Source organism: Neofelis nebulosa, chromosome X (assembly GCF_028018385.1).
Source record: "Neofelis nebulosa isolate mNeoNeb1 chromosome X, mNeoNeb1.pri, whole genome shotgun sequence".
NCBI lineage: Eukaryota > Metazoa > Chordata > Mammalia > Carnivora > Felidae > Neofelis > Neofelis nebulosa.
In genome coordinates this window covers 32655510-32668736 of record NC_080800.1, presented here as the reverse complement: position 1 = coordinate 32668736, position 13227 = coordinate 32655510, and the positions used below count along the sequence as shown (strand labels likewise).

The 13227-nt window shown below is 40.3% G+C and overlaps 1 protein-coding gene and 1 non-coding gene across 2 annotated transcripts in view; one reads left to right on the top strand and one right to left on the bottom strand.

Moving 5' to 3' along the window:
* PRRG1 (proline rich and Gla domain 1) overlaps nucleotides 1-13227 on the bottom strand; it is a 496749-nt gene that overhangs the window by 448755 nt on the left and 34767 nt on the right. The gene's annotated exons all lie outside the window — the stretch shown is intronic.
* LOC131503336 (small nucleolar RNA SNORA77) lies at nucleotides 2229-2354 on the top strand. The gene has a single exon (XR_009257426.1). It is a non-coding gene; the product is annotated as a small nucleolar RNA SNORA77 (small nucleolar RNA).

Sequence of the window (13227 nt, the reverse complement as noted above, 5' to 3'; positions counted from 1 at the left end):
AGTTTCTTCAAAATAATAAGGGAGGAAGGGGAGAAATAATGCCATGAACTAATAATTGTTGAAGATGGAAGACAGGAACTAGGGAATTTATGGTAATATTCTACTTTTATGCACAATTGAAATTGACCATAATCAAGGAATAATTGTTTCCTCCTACCCCCCCCCCCCCCCACAGCACATATAGATAGAACAAAACATACTATTTCATGCAGGTATAGTGTCATCACAAAGTATTGCCAAAACAACTTTAAACGTTTGTATTTATTGTTAAGGTCCTTATAGAGCACTGTTCTAAGGTCATAAATCTTATTTAAAATAAGTAATATAACTTGAGAATAAAATCTGCTTAGTTCTCCCGCACATTTATACACCTCATAAGAAATGAGTTTCTAGTATTTGTACCATTTTTTATAGGTTACAGAACTTTCCCTGGTAGCCTTTTAAAATATTTATATACCACCATTGTTGGATAACTTAACATTGAGAAAATATTTTTCTACTCCTGACAAAAACAACAATACATAAATCTTTCCTTGTATGCAAAAATTACCTTAGACATTTGAAGAAAATAGAAGAGTGTGTACTTTTATTTTTATGTATAAGAAACATATGGTTATGCTTTTGGGGGAATTATTGATTGACAATATGAAAAATTATTTAAATTTAACTTCCAAAATTAACTTTACTCAAAACAATTCCCTTTGGCAATTAAGACTTCAAAAGCTGATGAGAGGCAATGATTTGACATCCCACTTAAAAATGTAACTTTATGGGGCACCTGGGTGGTCAGTCGGTTGGGCGGCCGACTTCAGCTCAGGTCATGATCTCACGGTCTGTGGGTTCGGACCCTGTGTCGGGGTCTGTGCTGGCAGCTCAGAGCCTGGAGCCTGCTTCAGATTCTGTGTCTCCCTCTCTCTCTGCCCCTCCCCTGCTTGCTGTCCGTCTCTGCCTCTCTCTCAAATAAAAAAAAAAAAAAAAAAAAAAAAACATTAAAAAAATTAAAAAATGTAACTTTACAAGTTATTACCTTAAACAACAAATGTATCGTGTAGGTCATGGCTACTTAAACCATTTCCCAGTTTTACAAAGCAACAATTTTATTCCATACGGCCCCATTGACTAAAAAAGTTAGCATTGAATTTGGAAACAATGAAATATGATTTGAAACTTGTCTCCTAACATGGAAGAGTCCAGAAAGTGTAATTTGTTTCTAATCTGTGAACATAATTAAGGGATCCAACTGCTAAAATGTGAACCATGACTTCAGACTCTATGCAGCTTTTCTCCCATCTATTCTCTCCTCAGAGACAATATAGTTCAGGGTCCTCAATCACTACCACCACCCTTTTCTCCCTCCCTTCCTCTCCCCTAACACATGTTATCATGTGACATTTTCCTGCACAACCCCAGACCCAAAGTTTAAATTCTATGACACAGTTTGATGGTGATTACTGGAGAGAGTGCGGGCAGTTAATACCAAGGATTTGGTATATGATCCGATAATGTGACTCATTTCCAGCATGTGGGCCCAGAGACTGACGGCTACTTTCATACATGTCCTCAATGACCTCATTCTCTACATACTTTTCATAGCCTTTTATCACATTTGCAACAAGGTATGCATTATTAATCACTTTCATCAGGACATAGCAACATAACATATGACATACTACACACTATCCAACCAGTATTCCAGATGATATTAATGGCACCAAATTGATGTTTTACCCTATTTCGTACTTTTCTCTCTTTATTGACTTTAAAAGCCCGATCATGCCCGAAACCTCCTTTACTTGTCTCAGTAATCTTCTACCCATGAGTTCATCTAATGGTTTATTCAAGTCATGAATATTTTGAAGCCACACACTGTCCTGGGAAAATATGTCCTTCACATTTCCTGTCTACTATGTAAAGTATGCATTGCTGTCTTTAATCTGAACGAAACTATCTTTTCTAAGCTTCCAAGGGTGACTCTTCACTCCATAATTTGAAAAACCAAGAAGCCTAGTTAATTTTCTCTATACACATTCATGAGCTTCAATCCTGCACTCATGTTAGGGTCTATCTTTGAAGCGTTCTTACTTAGAAAACCCACTCAGTAAAGTTCTCCAGCCGTTCAATTATACAAACTGCTGTCGCTGAAGGTGTTTCCAGCACTGCTAACAGTTTACTTGGTCTGTGATCAAAACTAAACAAGGAAATGTATGTGGGGAAAAAAATCAGTGTGCACAGACTCGTTCTGCGTGCGGCTGCAGCTCCAGGTGGGTGCTTTCTCTGCCCCAGAAACATCCCCACGTGCTACAACCACGTTCACCTACCTGTCAAGGGTGATGCAGCCATCTGGGGACACAGGGAGAAGAAGAAAAATAAGTCAGTGTGGATTTCTGTTGGGTGCCAGGCCATGTGGAAGTTTACATTTTGAGAGAGATGTTGCTTTGCCCCGACCAACACCAAGTCCAGAGCATATGATTTCATTCATTAGTCAGTTGGTTTGTTCATTTGTTAAATAATTCGTTTGTTAAAAATCTAGTATTTATTGAGCCGCTACTGTGTGTCATGCCCTGCTCTGGGTGTTGTTGAAACAATGGCGACCTTGCCTTCATGGCATTTATGGTATAGGTGGTTATATGTATTTCTCCTTCTGAAAGAGAATTTAATTGGCTAGCACTCATGTATATTAGAGGGCTGTATGTTAGAGGGCTGTTAAAAAGTGCACAGCCAATTAATGAGGAAGAGGAAGAGAGGGAGCAAGGTTTACTTAGTATTAGTAGCAGAGATATCCATACATTGCTAAACTTCATGTCCAAAAGAGTTTCAGGTGTAAGAATACTCATGAGGACAAAAGAGTCACTTTTCTCTGAGTCCATACTCCTGATTTTGCTGTGTTTAAGGACTCCTTTAAAAAAAATTTTTTTTAACATTTATTTTTGAGAGACCAGGAGAGACAGAGCATGAGCAGGGGAGGGGCAGAGAGAGAGAGGGAGACACAGAATCTGAAACAGGCTCCAGGCTCTGAGCTGTTAGCACAGAGCCCGACTCGGGGCTCCAATTCACAAGCTGCAAGATCATGACCTGAGCTAAAGTCAGATGCTTAACTGCTTGAGCCACCCAGACACCCCTAGGGATTCCTTCTTAAACTAAAACAAGATTCATATCCACTACCCCTGCCCACACACACAGAATAAAGAGTAATGGTTGTCAAAAGAAGGCCCATAATAAGGAAAATTTCCTAGTAAAGAATAATGTTTTGTTTTAGGGTTCCCTCAAGTACACCCCTGAAACAAAGATTTGATTCCAAGTAGTTTGTTTTTGAGATAACACCAAGAAACAATAGGAGAATAAAGAAGTAAGGCGGGGAAGGGCAAAAGTCTAATACAGTGAGTTCATGAGCACATTGCTGCTGTAGGCAACTGGGACTCAATCCTAATGAGGAGTCTCAGAGAGACTATGAACTATGCGCCTAAGAATTATCCCTCCCATGACAAAGAACCTGGAGTATTTATGTACCAACTACAGTTCTTCCTTGTATGAGGGTAGTTGCTATGGGCATTAGATACTCCCCAGCCCTTCTGATCTGCCATACATGAACTGAGCTCATTCCCGGGGACAGAGAAATCTCTAAGGCAGAGAGCATAAAGAACTATCTTCAGATGACCTCAGGGTACGCCTGGGTGTATGGGCAGTTGCCAGCAACAAATTTTAAAATAGATTTGTATTTTCTTAATTACAAGACTATTACGTATTAATGAAAATAGCAGTCCATTGTGAGCCATTATATGTCCTCAGACAAAGCTCTACCAAGGACTACAACCCAAAGGTTAGGACAACTGTCCTATATAGCTTGAGAAATACATGTTATAAGAAAGTAGAAATATTTTTCTTCTTAAAAAATCATAAAGGAAAAAATCATATTGCATACTTATTTCTTTAGAAGATAATCCTATTCTTTGAGCCATTTTTGAAACCAATCTCTGCCTTCGAGGGTGTAAAATAAGATGTGGCACCTTTATGCAGGGCAGCCCCTACCACCAAGATTTTTTGCTATTCACCATTCTCCTGTGGTGCTTCTTCCACACTCCTCTTTGGGTGAAACTGATCATTTGATAAGCAGTAGGAGGTCACTGGAGCCATTGCTAATCTAGAACTTTCCACAAGAAAGCTACCATCTCTGGCCAAATGTAACCGAAGAATAATTTGAAGTCCTTCCAGAATAGAAAGTACAACTGCAGGATGGGATACTTGAACTGCATGTGCTCAATCACAAGATAACTGTCAGGAGAGTATTAAGGACCAATGATGATCTCCACTGCTCCTTGAGCTCATTTCTGCAAGAATTGAGCTTGAGTGTAATGGGAGCTAGTAAGTGCTGAGAGCAGGCCACAAAATTTTTTTGCCATTTCACCCGCATGCCTCACTCCTAGACTAAAAACGGACAGTGGGCACTTGTAAGCCATATTTCAAATGTGGGCTTACATAATCCAAGTGGTAGGTATATGCACTAGGCAATTAATTATTTGAGACCTATTATGCGCACTAAACAGTTTACAGAGGGAAGAGGGAAGAAAATATTGTCGAGACCTCACAAAATTACATTCTTGTTGAAAATAAGCATATACAGGGGCGCCTGGGTGGCGCAGTCGGTGAAGCGTCCGACTTCAGCCAGGTCACGATCTCCCGGTCGGTGAGCTCGAGCCCCGCGTCAGGCTCCGGGCTGACGGCTCGGAGCCTGGAGCCTGTTTCCGATTCTGTGTCTCCCTCTCTCTCTGCCCCTCCCCCGTTCATGCTCTGTCTCTCTCTGTCCCAAAAATAAATAAAAAACGTTGAAAAAAAAAATTAAAAAAAAAAAAAAGAAAAAGAAAAGAAGCATATACAGGGGCGTGTGGGTGGCTCTGTCAGTTAAGCATCTGACTCTTGATTTTGGCTCAGGTCATGATCTCATGTTTCATGGGATTGAGCCCCACATCGGGCTCCATGTTGGGCATGGAGACTGCTTGGTATTTTCTCTCTCCCTTTCTCTCTGCCCCTCCCCCACTCGCTCGCGTGTGCTCTCTCTCAAAAGAAAAGAAAAGAAAAGAAAAGAAAAGAAAAGAAAAGAAAAGAAAAGAAAAGAAGCATTCACAAAGATTCACAAATAGCAATGGTTATTAGCTCAACTGACCAAGGAACAACAGGTTGGGAACAGGGGGCTAAACAACTTTCTAGAAAACTAGTTTTAGTTCTACAAGGAAAGGCAATCCAAATCTCTTCTCTACCCTGACAATAAAATATCAGTCTTCCCAAATGAAGGGTGGAAAGCCACTCCATACACAGAAATGGCCACTTATCAAACATGAGCAGAGTACTGAAATCAAGAGTAACACAAAAGGGTGATGTTCTAGCCAGCACATGAGAGGAGAGCCCACATAACCTAAACTTCCCTCATCCTACCCATGGCCAAAGGCTTGGCAGCCCCCTCTGAGGAAAAGTATCCTTCATTCTCACACTAGAGCCCTTCATGAGTTTTAAAAACTTACACTCATTTTCTAGTAGAAACTGAGCAAAGAGAGACTATTCTATGTGGCTGAATAGGAGAGACCTGCCTTGCTGAAGGTTAGGACAGTCCCAAGAAAGCTGGGGCAGGGGGCGTGTGGTGTTCCTGCGCTACTCTATGGAATCACAGCAGCTTTTCCCTGCCTGTGTCTGTACCTGTCTGCTCTCACGTTACTTACGCTGGGAGAGGCCTCACGGAAGTCTATGGCCCAGTGCCCTGTTTACACCCCATTTATGAAAGAGGTGGCTCAGGTCACTAAGGGTACAGTTGAAACTCAGATCTGGTTCTAATCCAGCTTCCATGTCATCTTGGGCAAGTAATTTATAATCTAGGTTTCAGTTTCCTCATGCTGGAAAATCATAAAGAAACAATTCCCACCTCACAGAACTGTGAGCATTAGTGAGAATACAAAAATGTAAAAAACAATCCAAATCTCTCTGGCTTGTCAAGCACATTTTTTGTTCTTATCAAAGTCCACTGCAGTTTGGTGGTCAAGGTGATGGGGAAATACTCTCCACATGTCATTCAAAGACGCAGGCTCCTTCCATACTGTGTATATGTCACAATCTCAGATCTTTTCCTCTTCTCGATTAAGCCAAAGGATTGTGCAGAGGGCTTGTTATTAAACTACACCTGATGATGGCACATGCCATTTTCCCCCATATTCCATTAGCCAAAACTCAGAACAAGGCTCAACATTATTATATGGGAAGCTAGGCCATAAAGTCCAGTTATGTGGCCAAAAGAAAAAGGAAATGGGGTTTGATAAACATAGTTGCTGCCACCATAAATTTGTCTAATTTGGGATACTGTAAAGTATTAGAAATGTAGTTAGCTACAAATGTAAAGTTTATGCTTTAGTCATCTGAGTTCTATGTCTATTAATTGGTTTCAAAATCAGATTGGAAGATACAGTGGTTATTTTTGAGTACCCTAAAAATGAACGGAAAGGACTGTTCAAATTAGAGAGCCTTTTCTTTGGGGGTGAAAGCTTGAGCCTACAAGATATTGGAAACCATGCTCCCCACCACGTGGAAGAACCTAGTACATAGAGAAAATTAGGCTTCTAGGCATAGAGAAACATAGACGAAAGTTGCAATAGGAAGAGAAGATTCTGGTGGTGATTCCTAGATTCAGTGATCCCCAAGGCTTATAGGAGATACCTCAGTGCCTTTCCACCAACTTCTCCTTTGTGCTTATGTTGGATTTATTTAGGACACTTGCAGCAGCAGCATTCCTAAGAAAGACTAGCACGTTAACAAAAACAGATTGATAATATCAAATACTGGAAAAGATTTGGAGCAAATAAAATAGTTTTATGCTACTTGTGGGGGTGTAAACTGACACTACCACTTGAAGAAGTGGTAACATGTCCTGAAGCTGTATCCTATGACCTAGCAATTCCAACCCTAAGTATATACCCAACAAAAATGTATGAATAGCTTCATCAAAAGTTACATACAATGTTATTCTTAACATTCCCAAATTGGAAACAATCCAAATATCAATAATAGCATGAAAGATCAATAAACGTTCATTGGTATATGAGTGGATAAAGAAATTATGGAGTGTGAAAATATATATTCACACAGCTTTAAAAAGGAGATCCTGTTATTTGCATCAACACGGATGAATCTGAGGGACATATGTTAAGTGAAATAATTCAGGCACAGAAAGAAAAATAATGCATGATGTCACTTATGTGTGGAATCTCAAAAAGTCAAATACATAGAAGCAGAGAGTAGAACTGCGGTTGCCAGGGGTGGGGAGGTGGGGGACACGGGGAGACGTTGGTCAAAGGTTACAAAGTTGCACTTATGTAGGATGAATAAGTCTAGAATCTAATGCACAGCATGGGGGACTATAGTTAAAAATATTCTTTTACAGGGGCGCCTGGGTGGCGCAGTCGGTTAAGCGTCCGACTTCAGCCAGGTCACGATCTCGCGGTCCGTGAGTTCGAGCCCCGCGTCAGGCTCTGGGCTGATGGCTCGGAGCCTGGAGCCTGTTTCCGATTCCGTGTCTCCCTCTCTCTCTCTGCCCCTCCCCCGTTCATGCTCTGTCTCTCTCTGTCCCAAAAATAAATAAATAAAAAACATTAAAAAAAAAATATTCTTTTACATACTGAAGATGTTCTGACAGAGAGTAGATATTAGGTGCTCCCACCACACACACACAGACACACGCACACACACGCGCACACGCACAGGTGCACGCACACACACGCACAAACACACAGGAACTGTGAGGAGATGGATATGTTCATTAGCTTGACTGTAATAATCATTTCACTATGTACATGTATATCAAAACATCGTGTTGTACAGCGTAAGCATATATATCCTTTTTATTTCAAAACTTTACAAATGTTTTAAAAAATTCTATAAAGAAAAATAGAGGTTTTAAAGGAATAAACATGTGAAATCTATCCCCCTCCAAGAAACTAACTTGTCGCATCTTCATAATCAATGAGAACGAAAAAACTATTGCTACATACTACAACATGGATGAATTCCACAAACGTGCCATGAGTGAATGAAGCCAGACACACAAAAAAGGAAATACTGTATAATTCCATTTACGTGATGTTCGAAAACATGATAAACTAATCTATGCTTTTAGGAGAAAGCTTTGTGGTGGGCATTCTGCTGAGCCACTCACATTTGCCTTTGAGACTAAAACGCTTACTCCTCAGAGCTGCCAGGCTGCGGGCTGACCACCCTCAGCGGCCAGCTCTCTCTAGGAGTTAATCTCCCTAGACCAGAGAAAGCTCTTTTTCTTCAGGTCATGCTTTCTTTATGTTAGTGCACATCCAGTGATGTTTTACGTGAACGTACTAAGGCCCAGTTCACCGGGGCAATTTGGGGCAATTCTGCAGAGCCATCTCAGCTTCGAAGTACTCTGCGGGGGCAGCGAAGGTCTGTACTGTGACTGCACTGCGGCCCACCTCCTCCCTCTGTCCAATGCTGTTTCTTTCACTCCCCACACAAGCTTGATTGAAAAATCACTTCCTAATAAAGTTCTGGTGAGAATTCGCCATCTCAGAGTCTGTTTCCCGGGAAGGGGACCTGCAATATGATTACTCATTGCACCCATCCTAGGCCACCAGCTATGCTGAGCCTTCCTGCTGCCCACCCCGGGCTCATGGGGAGGACACAGATGTCATGAAATGATGGAGAGGCCTGCTGAGCTCACGGGCACGCCCACCTTACCCATCCCCAGGTGAGTGAGTGGGAAGTGAAATAAGACATGGGCTTCTGGGGTGTTGGAAATGTTCCAGTTTGAGATCTGCTTAATGGTTGCACGAGTATATCTATTTTGTGAAATACGTACTGAGCTTTGCACGTTTGTTTTTTTAATGTTTATTCATTTTTGAGAGAGAGGATGAAGGAATGAAGGAATGAATGAATGAATGAATGAATGAATAAATATGAGAGGAACAGGGGCAGAGAGAGGAGACAGAATCCGAAGCAGGCTTCAGGCTCTGAGCTGCCAGCACAGAGCCCAACACGGGGCTCAAACTCACGAACCGTGAGATCATGATCTGAGCCGAAGTCGGACGCTTAACCGACTCAGCCACCCATGCGCCCCTGCACATATGTTTGTGTACCTTTCTGTATGTATGTTTCACTTCAGTAAAAAGTGAGGAAAAATTAGACCCAAGAGGAAGAAAAAAACCTGAAACAAAACTATAATCCCAAGTTTACTACTCAGAAATGAAGACACTGAGCAAATGAAGGTTATTCAGCTAAATACAGTTGATTTCTTGTCCTTTGCAGTAGTTGTATTCTACAAAGTCTCTGTAAACACTAAATTAGTGGACATTAAGCCATCGCTCCTAGAGGATATACAAGGTTAAATTGCTGCAAGTCTCTTTGGCCGCAATATTTTTTGTCAAGGAGACAATACAAAACCTTGTTTTCTGTGTATAACTGTTTAAACATAACTTATTTTAACATATGCCATTGATTCACTAACATTGTACTCACAGTTAATAGCACTGTAACTAATTCCTGATGAAGCTTATATAACACATGTATTCTCTGTAAGGCACATCACAGCCTTCTTGCACTTAGGAACACTAGATAGTCCTTCAGCACTACATTTGGGGGCCACTTTAACCAGCTAAATCACCAAAAAACCCACAAACAAGACAAAAAATTGGTGCAAAATAGACCATGAAAATAACACTTGTTTTCAGTATGAAAGCTGAATCAAGAAGGCAGAGTGGGGGTTCCGGTTCAAGATGGCAATGTAGGAAGACCCTGAAACTCACCTTCTCCACAGAACACACCAAGTTACACCTATTAACAAAATTCCTCCTGAAGAAGAAGTGAGGGCTGACTGAAAAGATACTGAATAACCAAAGACAGAGAGAATGGCAAGAGAATAATAAGAAAGATGAAGAAATGGTAACAAAGGGAACCCCCACCCCCAACACACTGTGAATAGCAATGGGAATAGTACTGAGGGACCAGGAACAGATCCCTTTGTCCTTGGGTACAGAAAAAAACCTTCAGTTTAAAGGGACAACTAGCATATAAAATAGACAATTCTACAACTCTGCCAAGTGGCAGAGGAGCTATGGTAAAGCTCTCCAGGTCAGAGGGATTGGAGAACCACACAGTTTACATTCCCACCCCACCTTCCCTCCCAGCCTAGACGGGAGCAGAGTCTGGACGCCATAAAGGGCTGAGCCAGTTGTCTCAATGACCTTGCAACTTCAGTGAGCCCAGGGTTTATAAGCCCACACCTGCCCTAGACATGCTGGGACACAGAAAAAAAAAGCCATGGTTTAAAAGGGCTGAAGAAGGGAAGGAATGTTCTCTCCCCCTCCTCCTCAAAAGCTCAGACCAGAGCAGGGTCTGGCTCACAGTGAGCTTGTGACCTCAGTGAGCCCAGGATCCACAAGCCCACGCCAGCTGCCCTGTGATGTTAGGGCATATAAAACAAGCTGTGAGTGTGTGTGTGTGTGTGTGTGTGTGCGCGTGTGTGTGTGTGCGTGTGTGTATGTTTTAGCTTTTACTTTTATTTCTTTTACTTTTAAAAATTTGTCTTATTGTGCTTTTATTTTTTTCATTTTTCTTTTGTTTTTTTCCTCATTCTCCTTCCTCATCTTTTATTATTTTCTTTTTTCTTTTATTATTATTTTTCCTTATTCTCTCTGTAAAAAGACAAGGTTTAAAAGAGTAATTAGCATACACAGCCAAAGCTCCAGCTAGCCAGCAAAAGTCGCCAATCACACACAGTCTGCATGGGGGACACCATATACAAGACCACTCCCTCAACTTTAGGAGAAGTAGCTGTTCCACATAACCCATAGAAATAAAACCCAGAAAATCAAGCAAAACAGAGAGACAGAGGAATATGCTGCAAAAAAAAAAAAAGAACAAAAAGAAAACTCAGAAAAAAACTAAATGAAACAAAGATAAGCAATATCCCTGACAAAGAATTTAAAGTAATGATCGTAAAGATACTCACCAAGCTGGAAAAAGAATGGAAGAACTCAGACCTTCAATAAAGAGAAAATATTAAAAAGAACCAATAAAGTCGAATGACGTAACAACTGAAAGAAACAAAACACACTACAGGGAATCAAAAGTAGATTAAAGGATGCAGAAGAATGGATCAGCACTCTAGAAGCAGATAAGGTAACGGAAAGCATACAAGCTGAACAGCAAAAAGAGAAAAGAATTTTAAAAATGAGGATTGAGAGATCTCTTGGACACTATTAAGCAAACAAACAATCCCACTGTAGGGGTACCAGAAGAAGAATGAAGAGAATGGTGTACAAAACTTATCTGAAGAAAGTAATAGCTTAAAACTTCCCTAACCCGGGGAAGGAAAGAGACATTCAAGTAAAAGAAGCGCAAGTGTTCCAAACGAGATGACCATGAGGAGGTCCTCACCATGGCACATAAAATGTCAGAGATTAACATAAAAGGAGAATCTCAAAGCACTAAGAAAGAAAAATGTCGCCTACAAGGGAAAAATGATAAGATTATCAGATTTTTCAGCAGAAACTTGGCAAGCCAGAAGGGAGTGGCATGATGTCTTCAAAGTGCTGAAAGGTAAAGTCTTCAGCCAAGAATTCTCTATCCAACAAGGCTGCCATTCAGAAGAGGAGGACAGATAAAAAGTTTCCAAGGCAAATGAAAACTAAAGGAGTTCATGACCACTAAGCCAGCCCTAAAGAGATATTAAGGGGGACTCTTTGAGTGGAAAGGAAGATCACACATGAGAGTATGTAAGTAAAAAACCACAAAAGCAGTGAAAATAAATATTTCTGAAAAAAATCAGTCAAGGGATCCATAAAATAAAAGGATGTAAAATATGACACCATATACCTAAGACGAGGGTGGGGGAAAGGAGTCAAGAATGGGTTTAAAGTTAAGCAACCATCAACTTAATACAGACTGCTATATGCAGAAGATATTATATATAAACCTAATAGCAGCCACAAATCAAAAACCAGTCATAAAAGTGCAAAGAATAAAGAGAAAAGAACCCAAGTTATCACTAAATAAAGCCATGAGGGGTGGGAGGGAGCGGAGGGTGGGTGATGGGTATGGAGGAGGGCACCTTTTGGGATGAGCACTGGGTGTTGTATGGAAACCAATTTGACAATAAATTTCATATATTGAAAAAAAATAAAAATAAATAAATAAAGCCATGAAATAGAGGCAGACAAGAAAGAATCAGAGAAAATCTAAAGAAACAACCACAAAATAAGAATGAAATGGCAATAAATACATATATACCAGTAATTGCTTTTTAATTTTTTTGATGTTTATTTATTTTTGAGAGACAAACAGAGCATGAATGGAGGAGCAGAGAGAGAGGGAGACAGAATCCGAAGCAGGCTCCAGGCTCTGAGCTGTTAGCCCACATGTGGGGCTTGAATTCACAAACTGTGAAATCATGACCCGAGCTGAAGTCGGATGCTCAACCAATTGAGCCACACAGGTGCCCCTCAATAATTACTTAGAATGTAAATGGTCTAAATGTTCCAATCAAAAGACACAGGGTGACAGGAGAAAAACCAAGACCCTTTTATATGCTGCCTACAGGAGACTCATTTAAGACCAAAGACACCTGGAGATTGAAAGTGAGAGATATTTATCATGCAAATGGATGTCAGAAGAAAGCCAAGGTGATAATACTTATACCAGAAAAAATACACTTTAAAAACAAAGATTGTAACAAAAGACAAAGATGAACATTACATAATAATAAAGGGAACATTTCAACAAAAGGATATGATTGTAAATATTTATGCACCCAACATGGAAGTACCCTAATATATAAATCAGTTAATAACAAACATAAAAGAAATAATCAGTAGTGACACAGTAACAGTAGGGGACTTTATACTCCACTTACCTTGATGGACATGTCATCCAAACAGAAAATCAACAAGGAAATAGTGGCTTTAAATGACCCACTGGACCAGATGGATTTAACATACATATTCAGAACATTCCACCTAAAACAGCAGAATACACATTCTTTTCAAGTGCACATGGAACATTCTCCAGAACAGACCACGTATTAGGTCACAAAACAAGTCACAACAAGTTCAAAAAGACCAAAGTCATACCATGCATCCTTTCTGACCATAATTGTATGAAACTAGAAATCAACCACAAGAAAAAATCTGAAAAGAGCACAAATACATAGAGATTAAATAACATACTAAC